This window comes from Primulina huaijiensis, chromosome 3 (genome assembly GCF_012295235.1).
Source record: "Primulina huaijiensis isolate GDHJ02 chromosome 3, ASM1229523v2, whole genome shotgun sequence".
NCBI classification, from domain to species: domain Eukaryota; kingdom Viridiplantae; phylum Streptophyta; class Magnoliopsida; order Lamiales; family Gesneriaceae; genus Primulina; species Primulina huaijiensis.
The window spans coordinates 18,579,568-18,593,255 of NC_133308.1; positions in this window are offsets into that span (position 1 = coordinate 18,579,568).

Genomic DNA, 13,688 nt, shown 5'->3' on the forward strand with positions numbered 1-13,688 from the left:
AAAAAGAGTGCAGTCACGTAAACTCCCCCTCATGTTGACACGAACAATTCTTCACAGATTTCGTAGATTGCGCATCCCAATATTATATATGTGCTTTCTGAATATTGTCGTAGGAAGTGCCTTTGTGAAGAGATCTGATGAGTTTTCACTTGATTGAATGTGACGAACATCAATACATTTATTCTTCTCAAGCTCCTTGGTGAATGCGAAGAACTTAGGAGGAATATGTTTAGTTCTGTCGCTTTTTATGTATCCTTCTTTCATTTGAGCAACACATGCAGCATTATCTTCATATAGTATCACAGGCTTCTCGTCGAATGATAATCCGCATGAGATTTGGATATGTTGGGTCATTGATTTTAACCACACACATTCACGGCTTGCTTCATGTAGTGCAATAATCTCGGCATGATTTGATGAAGTTGTTACAAGTGTTTGTTTCTGTGAACGCCAAGAAATTGCAGTGCCTCCACGAGTAAATACATATCCAGTTTGAGAACGTGCTTTGTGTGGATCAGATAAGTATCCAGCATCGGCATAACCAATTATACTTGGATTAGCATCTTTTGAATACAAAAGTCCCAAGTCTGTCGTTCCTCGTAGATAACGGAATATATGTTTAATTCCGTTCCAATGTCTCTTTGTTGGATATGTGCTAAATCTTGCCAATAAATTTACGGCAAAAGATATATCAGGCCTTGTACAATTTGTAAGATACATAAGGGCACCGATAGCACTTAGATATGGTACTTCTGGACCAAGAATATCTTCATCATCTTCACATGGACGGAATGGATCCTTTTCTATGTTTAATGATCTAACAACCATTGGAGTACTTAAAGGATTTGATTTGTCCATATTAAAACGTTTAAGGATCTTTTCTGTATAATTTGTCTGGTGAACAAATATTCCACATTCTTTTTGTTCAATTTGTAAACCCAGACAATACTTGGTTTTTCCAAGATCCTTCATTTCAAATTCTTCTTTCAAGTATGACACAACTTCTTGAATTTCCTTATTTGTTCCAATGATGTTTAAATCATCAACATATACAGCAATAATTACGCATCCGGATGTTGTTTTCTTAATGAAAACACAAGGGCATATTGAATTATTTACATATCCCTTTTTCATCAAGTGATCACTTAGCCTATTATACCACATTCTGCCGGATTGCTTCAACCCATATAATGATCTTAGTAATTTCACAGAATAACATTCTCTGGGTTTTGAACTTTGTGCTTCAGGCATCTTAAATCCTTCAGGGATTTTCATATATATATTACTATCAAGTGATCCATATAAGTAGGCTGTAACAACATCCATAAGACGCATTTCTAAATTTTCAGATACTGCCAAGCTAATCAAATACCGAAACGTAATTGCATCCATCACAGGAGAATACGTTTCTTCATAATCAATTCCAGGCCTTTGAGAAAAACCTTGTGCAACAAGTCGAGCTTTATATCTTACTATTTCATTTTTCTCATTTCGCTTTCGAATAAAAACCCATTTGTATCCAACAGGTTTTACACCTTCAGGTGTAAGGACTATAGGTCCAAAAACATTACGTTTATTTAGCGAATCCAATTCAACCTGGATGGCATCTTTCCATTTTATCCAATCCTGCCGATTTTTACATTCACCAAAAGATTTTGGTTCATGATCTTCATTATCATTTATGATGTCGATTGCCACATTATAAGAAAATATATCATCAATTTCTTCTATATCTTTTCGGTTCCATATTTTTCCAGTATTAATATAATTGATAGAGATTTCATGATTCTCGTCAGTTTGTGGTTCTGACAAAACATTTTCATCATCATGTGTTTCTTCAGGAACATCATTCTCTATTTTGTGATCATTATGTGTTTCTTCAGGAACATCATTCTCTATTTTGTGATCATTGTGTTTCTCTATGAATTTTCTTTTTCGAGGATTTTTATCCTTGGAACCAACTGGCCTTCCACGCTTCAGGCGTTTAATGACATCATGACTATCTTCAATTTGTTTCTTCGGAATTTCAATTCGAGCAGGGGCATTTGCAGCATGTATATATGATTTAGTTACCCCTTTTGTGTCTGCAAATGCATCTGGTATTTGATTTGCTATTCTTTGCAAGTGCACAATTTGCTGTACATCTTTTTCACATTGTTTTGTTCTTGGATCCAGATGTAACAATGATGATACATACCATGTAATTTCTTTTTCGGTATGTTTCTGTTCTCCCCCTAACATTGGGAAGATTTCCTCATTAAAATGACAATCAGCAAAACGTGCTGTGAACACGTCGCCTGTCTGTGGTTCAAGATATCGAATGATCGATGGACTATCATAACCAATATAAATTCCAATCTTTCTTTGAGGTCCCATTTTCTTTCGTTGAGGTGGTGCAATAGGCACATACACCATACATCCAAAAATTCTCAGATGAGAAATGTCTGGTTCTTTACCAAATGCAAGCTGCAATGGGGAGTATTTATGATATGCACTTGGTCTGATGCGAATTAATGAAGCAGCATGTAAAATTGCATGTCCCCATATAGAAATAGGGAGCTTTGTTTTCATAATCATTGGTCTAGCAATCATTTGCAGACGTTTAATCAATGATTCAGCCAATCCATTTTGAGTATGTACATGAGCAACAGGATGCTCAACAATGATTCCCATAGACATACAATAATCATTGAAAGTCTGGGAAGTAAATTCACCAGCATTATCAAGTCTAATTTTCTTGATTGTATAATCGGGAAATTGATTCCTCAATTTTATTATTTGAGCAAGTAATCTTGCAAATGCAACATTTCGAGTTGACAATAAACATACATGTGACCATCTGCTGGAGGCATCAATCAATACCATAAAGTATCTGAATGGTCCACATGGTGGATGGATTGGTCCACAAATATCACCCTGAATACGTTCAAGAAACATTGGTGATTCAGTTTGGATTTTGGCTGGTGATGGTCTTATAATAAGTTTTCCAAGAGAACATGCTTTACATTGAAACTTATTATTCTGAAAGATCTTCTGGTCTTTCAATGGATGACCATGTGTATTTTCTATAATTCTTCGCATCATTGTTGAACCAGGATGTCCTAATCGATCATGCCAATTGGTTAATATTGAAGAATTATCAATTACCATGTTTGATTCAATGGGACGTATATGTGTATAATGCAATCCAGTAGGGAGCATTGGTAGTTTTTCAATCACATATTTCTTTCCTGATTTATATGTGGTAAGACACATATATTTCTCATTCCCTTCATTCATTGTTTGAGTATCATACCCATGGGAATATATATCATTAAAACTCAACAAATTTCTTTTCGATTGTGGTGAATATAAAGCATCATTGATCAAAAATTTTGTACCATTAGGTAACAAAAATTGTGCTTTACCACATCCTTTAATCAAGTCTACAGGACCTGATATTGTATTCACCGTTGTTTTTGTTGGTTTTAGTTCCAAGAAATATCTTTTATCTCGGAGGATAGTGTGCGTTGTACCACTATCGGGTATGCAAACTTCAGCTTTGCTCATAGCATTTTCCATATTTGAACTTCAAAAAATATGCAATGAAAAAAAATTAATGACAATACATATTTAAATATAACACATATCATAATTGTACAATAAAACATTATCATATAAATACATGAAAAATAAATTATTGTACATTTATATTCTACCACTATATTGTTCATTTTCAGAGAAATCATTGAGAAAATCTGCAGCATCAATATTGTTCATTTCTATCCCACCAACATATTGATCATTTCCAGAGAAATCATTCATAAAATCAGCAGCATCAAAATGAGTTGAATCACTCAAACGGTCACTTCGCTCAGTGAAGTTGGTCTCCTTTTCTTTCCCCTTTATCGATTCTTTATAAAGTTTGCAAAGATGCTCAGGGGCTCGACAAATACGAGACCAATGTCCTGGAGTACCGCATCTGAAACAAGAACTTTCAAATCTTTTCGAGTGATTTTCATTAACACTCATGTTTTCTTGATGCCTTTTCTGTGGATGGTTTGGGACGTTATTTTGAGATGAGTTATAGAAATAACTATCTCGATTATTTTCAAAACCACGGCCGCGTCCACGACCACGACCACTTCCTCGTCCACGTCCACGTCCACGACCTCGACCTCGACCTCGACCTCGACCAAAACCTTGTCTTTGAATTTGATTTTGGTTTCCAGGTTTAAATTCATTTTTACTTACAGCATTTACTTCTGGAAATGCTGTTGATCCAGTGGGTCGGGACTGATGATTTCTCATTAATAGCTCGTTGTTCTTTTCCGCCACAAGAAGACAGGCGATGAGTTCAGAATATCTCGCAAATCCACGCACTCTATATTGTTGCTGTAGTGTTATATTTGATGCGTGAAACGTGGAAAATGTTTTTTCAAGCATTTCCGATTCTGTAACCTCATGTCCACAAAATTTTAACTGCGAGATTATTCTATACATCGCTGAATTGTAATCACTGACTTTTTTAAAGTCTTGGAATCTTAACATATTCCATTCATCACGGGCGGTCGGAAGTATAACTTCCCTTATATGTTCAAATCTCTCTTTTAATCCTTTCCACAGAGCCATGGGATCTTTTTCGATGAGATATTCACATTTTAAACCTTCATCAAGGTGTCGTCGTAAAAATATTATAGCTTTTGCTTTTTCTTGTGATGAAGATATACCATTTTCTTTAATGGTCTCGCTTAGACCCAATGACTCAAGATGCATTTCTACATCAAGAGTCCATGGCATATAGTTTTTCCCAGTAATATCAAGAGCGATGAATTCGAGCTTTGCCAAGTTTGCCATGGTGGTACTAAAAATTACGATGCATTTTATTAGTTAATGAATATTGCAATACAAAGTAATGGATAAACAACAAGTACAAGTATTCGTAAAAATAAAGAAAACACACGAGGAGGATATTCTCCGATAAATACAAGACTGGTGAGTATGATAACCAAAATAATTAAAAATAACCTCGTGAAAGCCATCTTCTTTTTTTCTTCGAAAATTTGATGAAGAATAATTTTTAGAGAAGAAGAGAAAGTTGGAGTGATTGAATGTATTTGTGAGATTGTATTTATAGAGCAAAAACTAGCCGTTTTGTTACCGTTTATTACCGTTGGTGTATAAGAAAATAAATGTATGTATTTGTATAATTTTATGGTAATAATATGGTGTATATAATATTAGTCATATTTAAATAATTATGTATATCATATCACATTATTATAATTAGGTGTCATAAGTTATTTTGTTTAAAAAACCTTATAGGCTTTTATACTTGTCGTATCCCTTACCGGGAGTGTGGGATGTCGTCTTAACATCCTCCCAGGATTTATAACAAGTTTTTGAAAAAATTATTTTTATTATTTCTAACAATAACATTATATTATATATTACATATATAAACAATAAATAAATAACAGTAAAATAAATATTATTACTTTTGTTACCTTTTTCTTCTGTTCGGAGCTTGGAAAAATATGGAGGACTTTTAGAGCTTCGTGCTGATAACGTGTTGTGAAAAAGTAAAAATTTACGGTAAAAAAGTAAAAATCTCAAACTCTCAAAATTATCACACTACACACTTTATAATATTTTTCTCTCAACTCAATTGTGATTTTCTTCACAAATGAGAGATCTATTTATAGAAAATTTTTACAGATAATCCAAAAATAAAATACATCATTACCTACATCATCACACACTAATTTTCAATATTCAACACCTAATTTTACCTAATTTTCAACATTCAACATTCACATTTTCAACACAAATATTTTTCACATTTTTAAATAATTTTTCAACCGTTACTTTTATTTTTAACTTTTTAAATAAAAATACATATTACAATTAATTTCATTTCTTATTATTTTATTTGACATGCGTAGTATCATAAAACTTATTATTATAAAAATTATTATTTGTAGTATTATTGACTTATAAGATACAACTAAGAAATATAGTTTTTGTATTTTAGAATAATAATCATCTTTTTTAAGGAAAATAATAATAATATTTATATTTATAATGTAGCATATAAAAAATTAAGTATTACAGTTAATTTATTTTACACAAGTAATATAAAATTTATTATTGTAAGTATTGTATTTTTGTTCTTAACGTATTAAACATAAAATAAGTTTTATAATTAATTTATTTTGTTATTATTCTATTTCACAAGCGTATTGTGAAAACTTATTATAAAATTATTATTTTATTATTATTAACTTATAAGATACAAATAAGAAATACAATTTTTTATTTTAAAATAACAATAATACTTATAATTGTAATTATTATTGTTGTTTTTGTTTTCTTTATGTAGTATATAAAAAAAATAAGTTTTACAGTTGATTGATTTTACACAAATAATATAAAATCTATTATTATAAATATTTTTATTTTTGTTCTTAATTTATTAAATAAAAATAAATAGTATAATTTTATTATTAATTTTATTCCGATTTAGTATCACCGTTTATTTATTTTACACAAATAATATAAAATTTATTATTATAAAATATTTTTTTATTAAAAAAGTATACATTTAAATGATTTTACTATCACGTTTTTTTGCCTATTTAGTATGAAATTGACTATCATAATTATTTTTATTATTATTAACTTATTAAATAAAAATATTATTATTATTATTATTATTATTGATAGTTGTAGTATAGTCAAAAAAATTTAGCATTTTCATCATCATTATTATAATTAATACTAATAAAAATCAAAGCATATGTAAATTAATTTTAGAGTTTATTATTTTATGATATTCCACATTTTGTTATTCAATTGTAATTAAAAAAAAATTATTATCATCTTTTATTTTGTGTGACCTATTGAGTTTTTTTTTTATAGGAATGAATAGTGTGACGATATTTTTATTCGTAGGTGGTAATGTTATTATAGGATATCATACTGTAAAATATAGTATCGTTGTGTTTAGGGCAACACGAATACCAAGATCTATTAATTTTCATGAATTGAAGGAAATATTGTACATGCTGACAAATATTGAAAGTTCAAAATTTAACTTAAAATTGTCAACAAAATATTCCTACATGGATAAGTCACATTGTGTAGAAGTGCATTTTGACATCAATGATGATAACAATTTACAGTTTATGATGGATTCTAGTAACGAAATGTGGTGTATTAAATTGTATATTGAAACTGATTTCATCAAGCATAATATACATGCTGAGGTTCCTGAATCATACATTCCATGTATAACTGAAGGGTTCAAATCGATGGGATTTAATGATGAAGTTGGTAATTCCGTTGCTGCTTTTTTCGAACCAATAGATGAAAATCGGTTTTATTCCGATGATTGGACTGGGGGATGATATCGGTATATTTCGGGAAGCATAGAAGAAAATGTTAGCTGGCCGATTTCCACATGAGGTTGGGATTCCGGTGCAAGAGGATAGTACTCGGCTGATACAAATCATGCAGGTTTTGATCGTTCACTGAGTGCGCATGCTAGTGGATCAGGTCATGTATTGACACCTGTCGTACTTGATGAACAAAGATCACGTGAGTTGTCATTAGATGTTCACTTTTACGCCACCGAAATATTTACTGAACCTGATACAACTGCAAGTGAAACAGATGAAGATTAGCATGAGGACGAAAATGCGGCATTTGATGATATTGGTCAATCTCATACCGACACCTGTGATCTTATTCATGCATATCCTTTTGAAGGCATTTCAAATCTTGAACACTGACCCGATGCATTACCATTATCTGTCCCACCTGTCGGTCTATCCTTATATGATGTACCTCAATTCTTTAGTACAATATATGATGAGAAATGCCTTCATTCTGTTGGAATTCCATCTGCATCGAATTTGAGTTATTACAACGCAGATAGAGGAGAACTTTGCACGAACATGATTTATAAAGATAAAAAGCATTTGATAGAAGCAGTAAGGACTTTTCAATTAGAGTTGCTCGACGTGAATATCTTGTGGAAAGTTCATTGTAAAAATAAATATTCAAATATCAATTGTAGGTGGGGTCTTCTACATCGTTAAAATCAAAATTGAGATATTTCAAGATCACGAAATATGGTGGTCCACATACATGTATGTCCATCCAGATGGGGTTAGACCACCATAAATTGGACAAAAATATGATTGCAAAAACACTTGTCGGTATTTTTCGGTGTGATCCTTCGTGTGATATTAAATATGTTATCCAACTTGTCAAAGATCGATATAATTATCAAATATCATATGGTAAGCATGGTACAGTTTAAAGCGGGCGGTGGAAAATGTATATGGTATATGGGAGAGTTCAGTACATCTTTTGCCAAGATACATGGGTGCCCTTGTGAAATACAATCCAGATACTATTGTAGAGTGGAACCATTTACCGACATACAATTCTGAATAGAAGGTGTTAAAATACGTGTTTTGGACCTTTCGACCATGTATAGATGGGTTCCGACATTGTCGAAAAATAATTAATGTTGATGGTACTCATTTGTACATGAAGTATAAGCACAAGATGCTTATAGCTGTGAGATGCAAACAACAAATTCTTACCCTTAGCATTTGCTATTGTAAATAAGGAAATATACGACTCCTAGAAATGGTTTTTTGAACTTCTATGCAAGCATGTGGTTCGAGGATCCACATGTGTGTGTCTTATCTCCGATAGACATCGTGGCATCATTAATGTTGTTGAGGAGATACCCGATTTTAGATATTCATGTGGCGTACATCATTTTTGTCTTAGACACATATGTTCTAATTTCAATACACATTTCAAAAATGTGCACCTAAAGGATCTATGTTGGAAAGCAGGCACACAACATCAAATACATAAATTTGATTCCATCATGGATGAAATTAAAATCTCGAATTGAGAGCTTTTGTTTATCTCTTTGAAATTGAAGGGTGCTCGTCGACTTCCTATATCAGTGTTAATTCAGTTGACATTCAATCATTGCGTGTAGTATTTCATTGATCGTATCACACGAAGTCAGCGTATGACTCAGAGCAATCAACCTTGGCCTGATTACGCCTTTCGACTGTATGAGAAATGGTTTTCGAGATCTAGTGAACACACTGTTGCTCGTACGAAGATTAGATACCAATCGACATATGTTGTTACGGGGGGCGACAAGGTTGGGTGAACATGTATAGGTTTTAATCCTTAGTCTTAATGTGCTCATGCGAAAAATGGACTATTTTTGAAATTCCGTGTTCACATGCAATATGTACAGCCAAATCGTATGGATTAGATCCTACACAACTTGTACAACGTTGGTTTCAGATGAGAGAATACGTAGACACGTACGAGGGAAGGTTTCGCCCAATTGCCGATGAGGAATATTGGGATGAACCAACATTCGAATTGTGTCACAACCCGAATAGGCGTCAAAGACAGAGAAAGGGGAGAGACTGAACTAAAAGAATCAGAAATGAGATGGACCGGCCTTCAACACGAGAAAGGCAATGCATCCATCAAGAAAACTCATCACAACAACGTCGTAATCAGAACATGTAAAGGTAATTTTTTTATGTTTCAATTTTATTTTTCATTCATCATGAAAATATAATATTTTATTTAAGTATTTACGTGTTCATTGTTTGCAGATTTACGTGTTTACGTGTTCACATCAAAGTCATCTCGTTCTGTTTTTTATTTTATAGTATCACCATTGTTTCCTAATTATAGATTGTGTAACAACAAATATATATTTATCATATCATATTTATCACCTATTTATCTTATTTATTATATAAACACAATCTAATGCCATTAGTGAAAAAACAAATCAAAAATCTGAAACTCAAAACAAATAGATTTACTTGTATTCAATATACATAATTTATACATTCAAATATTTTAATTTTTTTTCCTACCCAAAAGATGTCCAGTCTCACAATCTCATGGCTTTGGGATTCGTTTACTTTTATGCACCAACTGTGGGGCTTCTTCTTCTTCTACATATTTCTTCATTAACATTCACTCCAACGTTGGAAGACACATCCATATCAATGTTCAGGGGAACCAGACTTGGTGATTGAGGATGAGAATATCCCAAGTATGAAATTGGTGATATGTTATAATTTGGGCGGATTTCCTCATACTGCTGGCGATGACCGTCAAATAAGAGTTCTGTAAAATAAGGTTCGTAAACCTACTGTGGAGTTTAAAATTCATGATCCGTGCACGAAGTACCTAACCCAAAAGATACATTAAAAGAATCCCTATTTGACCAATTAGTAAACGAGGAAGGCACATAATAGGAAGCATGTGTAGTTCGAAGTACAGAATCTCCATGCGAAGTATCCTCTTCTGAAAGTTTAAAAAAAAAAGATTTTAGGATCATTTTATCAAAGAACTGATTCATATTTGGAAAAAGGAATACAAAATCATAAGTGTTTATTCAACCCCCCTTTTAAACACTGGAACTATCTTACCGATCCTATTAAGTGGTATCACATCAGTTAATCTTGTCTTGAATACTTTCATACGCTCAAAATGATACTGAAAATCAGTAATCAGTCAACAAGATTCCAATGTTCTCTAGAGAAGAATTTGATGTTTGGAAGACAAAAATGCAGGCACATCTAGCTGCTCAGGACGATGACATGTGGTATGTCATAACAGATATACCTATGAAGATTATGAAAGCCAATACAACTGTTGCTCTTACCGATGGAGCACCACATCAAATAGAGAAGTCACGAGATGAGTGGACCTCAGAAGATAAGAGAAAGGCTAACTTTGACAATGTTGCCAAGGATATCTTGTACAAGACTCTGGACAAAAATGCATTTAGCAAAATCAAAATGTGTAAATCAGCTGAGAAAATTTTGGAAAAGCTGATTCAGCTATGGGAAGGAAATGAGCAGACAAAAGAAAACAAGCTGTCAGTTGCTGTTCAGAAATTTGACAACATTAAGATGAAAGCTGGAGAATCGATGAGTGATTTTGATGAAAGAGTTAGCAGCATAGTGAATGAACTGAATGCACTTAGAAGAGTGCATTCAAATAAAGAGATTTTCCTGAAAGTTATGCGTAGCCTTCCTAAGGAGTGGGATGCTATAACCATGGCCATGAGAGAATCTAAATATTTGAATAAGATGGAATTACATGACCTATTTACAGATCTGAAAGCCTATGAATTTGAGATGCAAATCAGAGAATGTGAGCCAATAATTCCACCAGTTACAACTGCTCTAAGCGCACTGAAACTGGTTTTAGTTGAGAAGTCGACAGAATAGCTAAGCAATGATGCAATGTCATTGTTTGTAAGAAAGTTTGGAAAGTTTATGAGAAAGAATCAAGGTTCTTTTCAGAGAAACTATCATAGGAATGAATCCAAGGAGGACCTAATGCGTGCTTCAACTGCGGAAAAACTGGTAATTTCATGGCTGACTGTCCAAAGCCCAAAAAGGACAGCAGAAGATCAGTTGAAAAGGATAAAAAGCCCTTCGAGCACAGAAGAAGATTCAAAAATGAGAAGAAGTCATCCAGGAAGAAGCATGAAGCTTTGGTAGCAGAAGAGAATAAGTCAAAGTGGCTGACTTTGATAGTGAAGCATCCGAGACTGAGAACTTAAGCAGCTCAAGCAACGAAGAGGAGTGGTGTGCTTTCGTTGAGCCACCAAACTTAAATTCCTATTCTATAAATAAAATTAGTGTAATTGTGAGCATGGTCGAATCCACAGGGAACGGGGGATGATTTCTTTCGAGTAAAATGTAAATACACGAGAGATTTTGGGATATGAATTTAATAAAATACTAAACTAAATTTATCCAAGAAAATAAAACAGTAAATTTAAATGATAATTAATCAACTAGAATAAAGTGAAGAATTTAATATGAGAAAGATCTGATTCAAGGGAGTTCTAATATTTAATTATATCACTGTTCATCGGCTACCAAATAATTTATTCAAGTTGTTTCAAGCAATTAACCTTAGAATTATAGGGATAGCCGCTAAAATTCTTGCGTTTTCCTAAATTAATTGACCGAACCCAGCATCCCGTCAAAACTTATCAATAACCAACTGGGCACGATAGCGTTCCATATTAATTAAAGATAGCTTTTAGATTTGTTAAAACAATTAATCCTGAAATCTAACAACCGAGATAGCTGCAATTGATAAATTCAGTTATGTTGATTTATTTAGATTAAATATATTATGATAGCACAACACATTTAATCTATGCTACTCATGAACCAATCATTCATGACAATTACGGATCACTGAATTCAAGGTTAGCAGTAGAAAGTCCTATATCGAATTAAATCTTCATATTAATTGATATACAATAATCATAGAATTAAATTATAAATCGACAAAATACTTGGAATAACAAGCATATTAAATATAAGAACAAATACATCATAGTGATAAATTAAACAGTAAAAACAACCCTTCAACCAGACTAAGAAATTAGCCAAGCATGGCTTGTCTTACAATCTCCATAAAAATAGCCATGCGATCGAAACTATATTCCCGACTATACGGAATGAAATGTGATGACTTAGTCAGTCGGTTCACAATAACCCAAATGGCATCACAATTCTTAGAAGACAACGGCAAGTGGGTGACAAAATCCATCGTCACATGCTCCCACTTCCACTCAGGGATAGGAAGATTCTGAAGTAATCCTCCTGATCGTCGATGTTCAGCTTTCACTTGTTGACAAACCAAACACTTGGCTACAAACTGGTAAACACTTTTCTTCATACCTTTCTACCAAAACCTGGTCTTCAAATCCTTATATATTTTCATGCTTCCAGGGTGGATACTCAACTTACTCCTATGGGCTTGAGATAAAATCTCGTCTCTTAATTCAGAATCTTCTGGAACTACGATTCTTCCCGACATACACAAGGTTCCATCTGTTTGGAACGCAAAGCCAGATGTGTTGTCTCCATTAGCTAACCTTGCTAACTTTTTCACTTTCGGGTCAGAAAACTGAGCTTCTCTAATTTTGGCATACAACTTCGGTTCAGATAAAATGCTCGTTACTCGAATGTGTTTCATTTCTTTCTTATGCCGGAAGTGAAATCCCAGAGAACAACAATCTTGGATTACACTTCATATGAAACTTGTCTGAAGTGCAGATAATCTCACCTTGCGACTAAGAGCATCAGCTGTAAGATTCGCTGATCCTGGATGATACTTGATTTCGCAATCATAATCCTTTAGCAAATCCATCCATCTTCTTTGGCGCATATTCAACTCTGCTTGAGTGAAGATATACTTCAAACGCTTGTGATTTGTAAAAATCTCAAATCTCTCTTCGTAGAGATAATGTTGCCAGATTTTCAAAGAAAACACAATCGCTGCTAATTCCAGATCCTGAACTGGATAATTCTCTTCATGCTTCTTCAACTGTCTGGATGCATATGCAATCACATGACCATTCTGGGTTAAAACACACCCAAGTCCTTGAAGTGATGCATCAGTGTACACAATGTACCCTCCTGATCCAGATGACAGAGCTAAAACAGGTGCAGTTGTCAAACGTTGACGCAATTCATTGAAACTATTTTCACAATCATGTGTCCATTCGAACTGCACATTCTTACACGTCAGCTGTGTCAATGGTTTGGCAATCTGAGAAAATCCTGAGATAAATCTCCGGTAATATCCCACCAAACATAGAA